This window comes from Crocodylus siamensis, chromosome 9, assembly GCF_052110815.1.
Source record: "Crocodylus siamensis isolate JL-2025a chromosome 9, ASM5211081v1, whole genome shotgun sequence".
Classification (NCBI taxonomy): Eukaryota; Metazoa; Chordata; order Crocodylia; family Crocodylidae; genus Crocodylus; species Crocodylus siamensis.
Window position 1 is genome coordinate 16,528,925 of NC_143403.1, and position 11,468 is coordinate 16,540,392.

Consider the following 11,468-nt stretch of genomic DNA (forward strand, 5'->3'; position numbering starts at 1 on the left):
GCAGCAGTTGCTTTTTTTTTTTTTACCCCACTCCCCACCAGGTGGCACCTGGGGTGGTGACCCCATTGGCCCCACCCTAGTTATGCCACTGGTGCTGGAGCTACTGCCCTGGCACAAAATGTGTTGGCAGCAACAGCTCCAACTCCAGCTCCAGCATGGGGCACGTGTGAAAGTTGGAACTGAGGCTGCCACCAGAGCCACTCTATGCCCTAGACTGAATCCAGCCCGCTGAGAACCTCACGGTCCAGACCTAGCCCTCAAGGAGTCCCAGAGTCCAGATTTAGCCTGGGTCAGTAGATGAGTTTGACCCTCCTGCTCTAATATACTCACAGTAGATGACACAAGTGAGGTTTTTCAAAGAGTTCCAATAGAAATCCGTGCTTCCACTGACTTCCCAGTAAAAGCAAAGTTAGGCTAATGTTGAGTACTTTTGAAAACCTCATTATACTTTCTTAAAAAAATCTGAAGTTACATGCAAAATCTCAGTTGAACATAAAGCCTATTTAACTGAAGTAACTATAGCCATTCTAAAGACATAACTCTGTTACTATCTATAATATATGGAATATTCAAGGCACAATGACTTCTCTCAATTACACAATTTTTCAATTAAAAAATGTTTTATGTTACAATTTAAGTTGGAGTCTCCGCTGGGCATGGTCACACTCTTTCATGGAAAGCTAGAGCATGCTATAAATAATAATAATGGCAATAATAATGTTGCACCATAATTTAACCATTTTTTTTAAACTGCATGTTCACATAATTTTTCAAATGATTTGTGAGCATAAGTACATATGGTACAGCAGCTGATTGGAGATCTGCAATTATAGTTGTTTTGTGGATATTTCCACAAAATGCCTTTGGCTAACATAATTTAAACCTCTTCATAAATACATTCCATGCTTTAAAGCTAGCTAATATATTTTGTCACTGAGCAACAATATTTAGTTTTTTACTTGCTTTAGTGTAAAACGGCAAATGAGTAATGTTAGTTACCTGCCATCCACTTTCACATAGGACTGCAGCGGTATTCATCTGGATCTGTGTGTTTATTGAGCAATGTCCTGTTGTTATGATTTGCCAGCTGGGGAAGCTGGAGAGGATTCTGTGATGGCATTTTTTTTACACAGATTTAAGCTTGGTGTGTGAACTTAAGAAATCTACCCAGAGTTAAGGTTCCAAGGTCACAGCCAGAATCAGGAAGGAGAACTATAAATTACAAAGCGCTGGACTGCAGCCAAGCCCATGGGAAGCTACATTTAGCATATCATTCTCTAAGCAGCAGGATGAAACCTTAACTCCCTTTCAGACAGCATTTGAATGGAATTTGTTATAAGAACATTCTGATTGAAATATCACCAATTGACTTTCCGGGACAACTCTGAAATGGATTGCAATCACGCATAGGGGGGTAGAGGATAGCCTCTTCAGCTATCCCAAAATTATGATGAGGAGGATGATATAGCCCCATAAAATATTTATGAAAACTAGATGAATCTCTGTGCTAGCTACATGCTGATATTATAACAGAGACTTCAGATAAACTCCTAGCATTAGCCTAAACTCAGATTTATCTCAACATAAACTAAAAGATGGAACAACAAGCTGACACTTGTATTGTGAAGTCAAAGCACTGCACTGAAGGTTAATGCTGAGACAGACAGTTAAACCAATATGAGTAATGTGATGGTGATTTTTGATATAACAGTAGTACATACAGACTACTTTCAGGACTGAGGGGCCCATTACCAGGCACTTACATTGATTAGAGAGACTTAATAAAAAGGTATGCTGTTTGGGGCAAGGACGCCTTTTTGTTATATGTGTGTACAGGGTGTAGCTAAATGGAAAACAGAGCTTGTAAAGATAACCCCATCCCAATATATTAAATACAAATATTAATATTTTGTTTTAATGGGGAAAATTAATTTCAGGAGGGTAAGGTAGAGGCAGAGGGAAAGAATAGGACAGTAGTTCACTCAGACAGATCTTAGACATCTAGCTGATACAGAGAGGTTGGAACTTTTTTTAAAAATCATAACTGTTCATCTAAACACTATTCAGCACACTGAACATGGAAACTAAATTTAGGAGGAAAACTACACCATGGAATTAAGATGATCTGAATAACTTATTAACAGAAACAACAGCATGAAGCAGGTTGCAGATCAGCTTCCGCGGGAACAGGTAATTTTTCCTGTATGTTTGGTTATGGATTGCTTTTTGAAGAAACAAAAAAAAATGGAATTGCCATATTAAAAATGGATACCTAGCTGCTTAACCCTGGCACCGGAATGAACTTTGCCTAGCTCTGGTGACTGCTGACATCTGGACTGAATGAAGTGAACGCTTGCAATCTGAAGTGATGGATATAAATGCTATACATGGAATAATACTACATGGTCATTTTATAACCTGTTGAAGTGCATAGGTTTCAGTCATTGCTGAATGGAATAGCATCATCAGTCTACCAATTTCGAAAATCAATATAATACATTTTCACTCCCTAGAAACTAAGGAGTTGTATTTTCTGTACCTTTGTTTTCGTTAATGCAACCTGCAACCTTTACTGAAGTGGATAATTACTATTCTCTCCTTTACTTAAATTAACTGACTCCCATGACAGGATTGTATAAGTGACAACTGAAGGTCAGGCCCTAAGAGATTTTACCAAGGTCCTGCTGGTTTTGGCAGCATGGAGAACAAAATCAGGTCTCCAGGCTATGAAACTTGTATTGTAATTACAAAAGCATCCTCCATCCCTTTCCCCCAACACTAAGATTTGGACCTGAGATTAAGCAAGGCTTCTTTATAACTGAGAGTGAAAGGCCATATCTGGGGGGTTTGATATAAATTTCAAATTAAGCATTTCAAGGGAGGTGGTATAATTGTCAAGTCCGCATATTTAATAGACTTTTGGCTATAAACATTCTAAGAAAAGTGCCTAGTTAATATCACTTTGACAGGAAATTGGCACAGTACTGAGCTCCGATGCATCAAATTAGCATTGATCCACAAAATGTTACTGAAAGGTTTCTTAAATCTGCCAAGTTTTTCAAATCAATTCTGGAGAAAAGGGCTTGTTTTATTTTTTTTTTTCAAAGTTTGATAAACCTTTCAAACTGTCTATCATGAGACTACAGACCTTTTCAGTCTTTTGCTTTAGAAATATTAATTCTTCTCAAACTTGTTTTACCATCCACATTCCATAATAATCATTTTGCTTTTAAAATGCTGCCTGTCACTGTATATGTTTTAAAGCCACTTTCTTTCTTCGAGTTCACTGACTTAGAACTTCAGAGTGAGCAGATCCAAACAGAGGTGCTTATTCAGCTGGTCAGCTGGCTTTCTGAAGGGAGTACATACTGAACATCCTGGAGTGGAGGTGCTTTGTAATAATAGCTTCCGGCAAGAATTTAAGGAACTGGCATTGACCCATAAAGTCCTAAATGGCTTTGGTCCTGGCAGACTAAGTGATTGTCCCTCTCCCTGTGTGATATTAATACAGCTGTGATCAGCACAGGCAATAATGCTGGAACATCCTCAATAAATACTAGAGAGCTGGCAGCCAAACTCTCTCTGTGACAGGTTCACAACTTGCTCTTGTTCCTGTTTGGTCCATCAGAGACTGGGTTTGTTTACCACCCTGGCATACTGTAAAGCCCACTTTATTCTTGTGCTTTCTATCAGTGTGTTGGCTGAGGTTGTACATGGATGGCACTTGTGTGTGATATTAATCTTGGTGGAGGAGGGATTATGCTATATGGTCCTGGTTGGTTTTATACTGCTTTGTTGGTTGTTTGTATTTTGCTCTATGGGGTGGATGGTAATAGTATGGGCTTCAATGTAGATAAATGCACCTGGGGAGAAGGAATCCACAGCATACATACAAGCTGGGGAGCTCCCCCCTTGAGAGCACAAAGGTGGAAAGGGATCTTGGAGTCATTACTGACTCCAAGATGAACATGAACCGCCAATGCCAGACCACAGCCAGCAAAGCCAACCACACTTTGTCGTGCATCTAAAGATGCATCTCAGGCTGGTCCAGAGAGGTGATCCTCCCCCTCTATGCGACATTGGTCCGGTCTCAATTGGAGTACTGCGTCCAGTTCTGGGCGCTGCACTTTAAGAAGGATGTTGCCTGCCTGGAGAGGGTTCAGAGGAGGGCCACCAGCTTGGTAGGCCCTATGAGGAGAGGCTGAGGGACCTGAACCTGTTCAGTCTCAGCAAACAGCAGGAGATCAGCAGCAAATAGGAAGAGTCCTATTCCCCGGAGCAGAACCTGGGGTGACAAAGAATAATGGCCAGAAGCTGCTGGAGAATAGGTTCAGGTTAGAGATTAGGAGGCACTATTTCACTGTTAGGGTGGCTAGGATCTGGAACCAACTTCCCACGGAAGTGGTCCTCGCTCCTACCTTGCGTAAATTCAAAAAGAGGTTGGATGAACACCTCTCTGGGTTTGTGTGATCCCAATGTGTGCTCTGGCCAGTGGCGGAGGGCCAGACTAGATGATCTATTTAGGTCCCTTCTGACCACTAACTACTATGAGACTATGAAATATGGTTTCTTTAATGACAATGTGTTTAATTCTTCACAGAACTAAGGGCAATGGCAGGAGCCGTGCAAACTGAAATGAAATAAATATGATAAAGTATTGACATTTTTCTGCATAGTCCCAAATGGATCTTGATCTAGATAGAAGAACAAAAGATTACAAAACGCGTCGCCTACATTGAAATGTAAGAGCCTGCTAAATGTTTTGCCAGCAGTATTCAGCTAACAATAAAGGTGAGAGGCTCCTGAATTTGGTCCTTTCTGCCTGAGCCATGAAAAGTGAATACATTTTAGAATATCTGAATGGTCTGTTTTAACCATTATTGTTTTTATTATGGGATGGTGAGGCTGCTTTAAGAGGTGTACTGGCAATCAAAACATGTAAAGTAGTGTAGCCAGCCACAGATCCCTGTGCTATGGGATCTCCTGGTGGAACAATGCCCCTACAGCAGGTCATATACGAGGGATTCCTAAACAGCTCTACATACCACTGGTGATCTGTGAGGCTATTATAAATGCTTCATGGATCACACTAGAGCCTATGTTCCTTTTATTTTGTTTTCACTTAAACATTTGCCTTAATTAAGGTTTGATGTTAAGGGTACCTGGTAGTCCATGAGAAATTTTGAGGGTTGACAGTTTGTTGGCCCAAAAATGTAGGAAACGCTGCACTATAGCATTCTCCCTCCCAGCTATCTCTATACGCCATTACACTTTGGTGCATTTGTGCTGGGAGGAACTAAACTAGTATGCAGTCAGCCGAGGACTGGAGGGTGGTAAAGGTGTTTTAATGAGATTTTGCATCCCCTCTTTGCTGTGTTATGGGGTCCTCAGCAGAAGCTGTGGACCTGAATTTTAATAGTAATAGTTTGTGGACTTGAATTTTAATAGTAATAGTTACAACTGGGATAAGACCCAGCTTCCCTGTCTGTCTGCAAAATTCGTTCCAAAATGAATTTGTTCTTAATGTGTTTTGTCTTGCTGTCAATACCCCCAATGATGTCAGTGGCCTCAGAACTATTCATTTGTGACTATCCTCACCAAAAACCCTGTAAAAATTAGGAAAGTAGTAGGAAGAAATGGTGTTCTTCCCTTGGCTCATTTGAAGTCAGAGAAATATAAGCTTCTGCTTGATGACTAAGGTTCACATGCTCATTATTTCTATCAGTTAGAATTCTGTTAATCACTGTACTGTTCCATCCTATAGCATGAATTCACTTCAAGCTGTGAAATTCACCATTTTTACCATGACTAATTTGAAATCTGTCACCTTCCTTCGTGGTTTGCTTTGCACCCTAGTTAAGCATCTCTTCATTGATTTAAAAAAAAAACCCTGAAATATGTCTCCTGTAGCTGAGCTGATACAACTTTATTTTTCTCCTTCCTTCCATGTACACTTAAAAGCTGTGATTCCCGAGTCGCTTTTTATACCACTAATGTAAACTGATGAGGAAACCATCTTTGGGTGGATTTGCACACAGTAAGCTTTACCTTCTTTCATTACAAACTGTATGCTAGCTTCAAACCTGCTCCACTGGAGTCAAAGGCAGGCTTTAATACTAGTTTTGGTTAATGCAATATAATGGGTCCAAATCTGATCTTATCACCATAGTATATTTCTGACCAGGTGTTTGCAACAGTTGTTTGGAAACTGTTTTCCATTTGCTTGGCTATTTCTATATATATCATAATGTATATATTTCACACTGTTTATATTTGAAACTGCTGGTAATATTAAATACTACCCAAATATAATGTACACCCTATCCTGTAAAATAATATACTAGCAACTGTTTAGCTTGTTTATAAGCTACACTACTAATCTTTTATTTGCTTAAATTATGGACAAGATCTTGCATGCATTTCTCTTGAGGAACTTAAAATTATTGGGGCCTATATTCTAATTTGTTCAGTGGTTGGTTAATGTGTTATAGAAGTTGATAAATTCTCAATGTGTTAATTCTTTGTTGGAGAAATAGTTACTCCATCCATATTGGTATTCATAATTTACAGCCTCTTACAAATCCAGCGAACCATTATTTTAGTATTTTTCTCATAAATAGTATGATAAATGCTCTTTTTTTTAAGATGGGTTGGAATGGTATAATGGATGTACAACAACATAGTGGCCTACTCTTGCCAAAGTAGAGTTTTGACATGAACTTCAGTAGGAATGTGGTTTGGCCCTAATGTTCTTAACCATTACATAAATCCAGAGCAAATGTAATGATTTTGTGGTATACAAGATCCTATGGCCTCTGAGGAAAGCTAAACATAAACATGCGTACTTTCCACACTCTGTCCTTTTTATTTTAATTTTTCTTCCCCTTGCTCTGATCCTATGATATATTTTCTTTCTAGTTTCACTTTTTCTTTCTCAGGTGAGTAAAATCAAATAAATAAATCAAATAAGCAGGATTTCCAAGAGGATGGGTTGACAACTCTCTGAGAATTCCTAGCTGCAATGAGATGCTCATCATAAACCTAAGGTTTAGGGTCATCTCTGGTTAATATTCATTTTTACTTTTCAACCAGCCATCTATAAACATGAGAGCCAAGCCCTGCCTCTAGTATAGCAGCTGGTAGTATACAGTTGGACTTTTAAAAGAAAAGGACTTGGTCCGAATGCTGAGCCAGTCATAAGACAACCTATGCCCTTCTCTACACACAATAAGTTAAACACAGCGGCATCTTATTTCAGGCTATTTACTTCCCCACCACTGTATACTAATCACCAGACAGCAATAAAAGCTTTTACAGTGCCATCCTGTTTGTGATCAGCAGAAACATAAAAAGCATGTTAGCCAATTGATTTCTGGCATTAATTGTGAGTGAGGAACAGTACACTGAGTAGATATAAATTTTTCAGTCAGGAAAATTCAATTGTAGTATTTTAGAAGTGATTCTGGAAGGTACTCAAATGAGCCCAATAAACACTCTCTTTTCAAATACCATAAGGTAAAGAGTAGTTACTGAACCTTCTTAGTTTGATTAGCCCACATAAACATAAAGATTTGAATAATGTTTAAAAAGCTACATTCTCTTGGCAGTCTGCAATTAGTAAATGTTCAGTACGGAAATGCAACAAATATGCATGAAATTTCCCAAGTCTCAGTTTGGTTACAAGATTTAAAAGGTATATCAAAGTCCTTCTCCATATGGAGCCCATGTACAACTCAGATTCCAGAGGTCATTTAATGGCAGCTCGGACCTTTCACGTCCCATTCACTGGGGTGGGAAATCAAAATCCACTGTTTCATTTTACAGCTCTGGTGATTTATAAATAAGTCATCTACACTGCTGATTGATGTCCCCACATAAATAATTAAGTGTTGACCTTATGTTATGGCACTTTCTAAATTTTGAAACTAATGCTCAGAAAAGAGACTTTCCACCAGATAAACAAGGCTGATACAAAATTGGCTTGGTGACAAAAGTTTCCTTATACCAACCTGCATTTAATTTAACTTCATTCTGTATTTAATTTGACCAGATTATTATTATCATTAGTGGATTATTATCCGTAATTTCTGGAGCAGAGTACACCCTAAATTTAACTGATGGGGGGGGTGAAAGTTTGCTCTATTAAAACAAAATTCAGACTAGATTTCTAAAAGCGCAGCTTCAACACCACTTCTCCAAATGGTTGTCATCTACTTCGGGTACTTTATGTCTTTTGTTTGAAAACGTATCTTGCCTGGCAGCACAATTCCAGTGACCGGGCGGGCGCCGTCACTGTGGTCACCCGGGCCAGGTAGCAGGTGTCAGCAAAAGTTGAATTCAGAAGCTCATGAATTCAAACGAGGAGCTTAACAGTTGTCCACACCACAGAGAGCTCCTGTGCCCCGCTCTTGCGGGGGGGGGAAAGAAAACCCCGGGGCCATGAAAGGGATTTATGAGCAGCCAGTCACTTCACAAAGCGACATCTTTTCCAGATAAACCCGAGCAAGCTCTCCCGGCACCAGGCGCTGACAGACACGGCCGGTTCAGCCGCCACCGGCCCCGCGTCTAACGTGAGGGGGCTTCGCGCTGAGGTGCTGCCCCTCGCTGGGAAGCGCTGCGAGCCCTGCTCCTCCCGCTAACTTCAATACGCCCGCCTGCTCGCGCAAACGAGGCGCATCTCTGAGTGCCTTGCTCCTGAAGCCGCAGCAGCCGGAGGAAGAAAACTATATTTATACAACCCCCCCCCACAACTTTCTGGGACTTTCCTACACGGGCACAAAACCAGTCAGCGGACTGGAAGCTCCCCGCTCTCCCGGGGGGGGCGCAGCCGGGACCGCGCACGCACGCGGCTCGTGGCTCCCCGCGCCGGGGGCGTCCTTCCCGGGGAAGTTTGCGAGGGCTGGAGCCGCGGAAGGGGTAGGGGAGGGGCGGCTCGGCCGGCGGGTGCTTCCGCGCCCGCGGAGCCGACTTGGCCAAGTTCGCGCCGCTCCGCGCCGGGGCCGCACTCACCTGAGCCGGCAGCGCCTCCCCGCGGCCGGGCCGCCCTCAGCGCATCCTCCCGCGGCGCGGCCCTGCCTCGCTCTGCCCGGCTCCGGCGCGGCTGCAGCTGCGGCGGCGGCTCCTCCCCGCCCGGCCGGCAGCGGGGAAGGGAACTAGGTGGGGAGGAGGCGCGGGCCCGGGAGAAGGGGCCGCCCCCCGCTCCCCTCCCCGCCCCTGCCGGCGAGGGATGCTCCTGCCTCCCGGCGCGGCTCCGCCATGGCAACCCCGGCGCCCGCGCCGGCACGTGGGGCCGCCCCGCCCGCCCGCCCGCTAATGCAGATCCCGTGAAGTCAAGTCGGGCTCCCCGGGGGACAGGCGCAGGGCACGGGCGTCTTTCTTGCTTCGCCCCCCGCATCCTCGCGGCCGGAGGCGGGCGCGAACCTGTGGAGCAGGCTCCCCCCGCGCCGCGCCGCGCCGCGCCTTCCCCAGCCGGGGATTTTTCCGTGGAAAGTTTGGCAGGGCTCCGCCGTGGGAGCAGGGCCGGCCTCGGACTGGGACGCTTCCAGCCCTCATAAAGGAGTGCGGCAGCGGCTGCCGGAGTCCTTAGATGTCCGGGAGGGAAACCCCCCGTTTTGGTCCGAGGAAGGGGTGGGCACCTGCTTCTTCCCTCTCCCTCACTGCGGAGTCCAGCCTCTCTCCGCCCTTTGCTAAACCCTGGGGTGGGAAGAAGATGAAGAACTCAGACTTGCCCTCCCAGCAAAATAAATAAATAAATAAAAGGATGCTCTTGGGAAGCCCAGGGGGCAGGTGCTAGGGGCACCTGGGGACTAAATCGAGACCCCCGGGTGGGCTGGGGACCAAGGGGGCTGTGCCTGGAAGCTGAATTGTGACTTGGACGAAGAGCCCGCAAGCAGGGTAGCTCTTGCACTCTCTGCTGGTTGCTTTTCCACCCTAAGCGATTGCCAGACTTTTCCTGCACGTTTGTACTGCAGCATCACCCGTCTAATGCCACGCAAAATGACTGTCTGGAAACACTAGGCAGGGCTCCTAGGGTGGCCCGCGGGGGCTTCCACTGTCTGCACCCAAAGTGGCCGCCTGCATTAAAGCAGAATCTGGAAGGCTGGAGCTGCACTGAACAGGGCCCGGAAAGCACCGCTCCGCTGCAGGAGTCCGCTCTGCTGGCCCTCTCCCCAGCTTGTAAGGATGGAGGATCCCAAGAGCAAACCTTTGTGATCCTTGGCCCCTCAGCAAAGTGCCAGGGGGAGAGTGACAGAAGATAAGGCCTTGCTTGGGACCATTGGAGCTTTTGTAGGCTGTCCTTTTAGGCATCACTAATGAGCAAAGAAAAGTGGGGACGGGGGGCAGGTAAAAGAAACATGGCCAGCAGGCAAGGGCTGCAGGTACTTATTACCATATCCCGTAAGCTACTGCATTGCTCTTAACTTGCACATCCTGGAGGTAACAGAAACATCCCTGCTACCTGGCATCGGAGGCACATATTGTAGCGAGGGACTGTTGATATGGGGTCCTGAGCTGCCTTGAAAAATAAGCGTGGTACGAAATAAACAGTATGGAAGAGCAACGCTCAGGTGATGGTTGCAGCACCAGTAGTGTCAAGGTGCTGACATGAATCAAGGTGAAAAAAAAAGACATGCCTGAATAAATTTGCATGCACCCGAAAGCTTGTGGATAGATCCAGGTATGTCATGCATGAAGTAAGTGTGCCATTTACCCCCTGTTCAGATTAACTGCACTCAGTCTGTTCCTTGGCACTAATAATACCTGCTTAGTGGGAATAATTAAAATACTGATTAAGGATACTATCCTGCTGTCCTCATTGAGACAAAATTCTCGCTGAGGACTGGGAGGAACGTAAAACCAGACCTTATGCCCACTGCATAGGAGAGGGAAGCCACAGAGCATCAGATTATCATGTGGGGAATGCTTTCAGCTTATGTGGTGTTGAAAAACAAGAGCAACAACAAACACATTTCTTATGAGAAATCTATAGAGTCGGTATTTTACCTCAGCCAGCTCCATCACATCCCTTGTGTAGCAGGATGCATAGAGTTTCACAGCAAAAATAAATCTAAGTGGAGAAAGCATTTAAAGCATTCTTTGATGTCTGTTGCTATGGAGGATGACCTTGGAGAATTCTAGGCTCTGGGGGCAAATCCTGTTCACTTTATTGAGGCATGTTTTTCCACTGAAGTCAATGGGGGCTGCACTGAGAAGTCATGATGATGGCTGCAGGGCCACAGAATTTGGCTCTGGGCCATTTGTTCATATGATTCCAAGAAGACACTTTTAAGGGAAGATCTGGGCGAGAAAAAAGTCTAATTAACAATCCTGCTAATAGCTACAGGTTGCACTCAGTTGTTCTCCCTACACTTTTTCCATTCACAAGGGTTATTTCAGCTACTTTTTCACAGAGAAAAATTTTGTTTGGAAGTCTGAAAATGCAGTATTTTTCACCATTCATTTGGTGG

The 11,468-nt window shown here is 44.1% G+C and overlaps 1 protein-coding gene across 1 annotated transcript in view; it reads right to left on the reverse strand.

The window, feature by feature from the left end:
* Nucleotides 1-9,137, reverse strand: part of CHST8 (carbohydrate sulfotransferase 8) — a 289,240-nt gene extending 280,103 nt beyond the window's left edge. The window contains exon 1 of the mRNA XM_090062722.1: nucleotides 9,010-9,137. The gene's annotated coding sequence lies outside the window, so the exon portion shown is untranslated. The remainder of the gene's footprint in view (nucleotides 1-9,009) is intronic.
* Nucleotides 9,138-11,468: the final 2,331 nt, after the last annotated feature.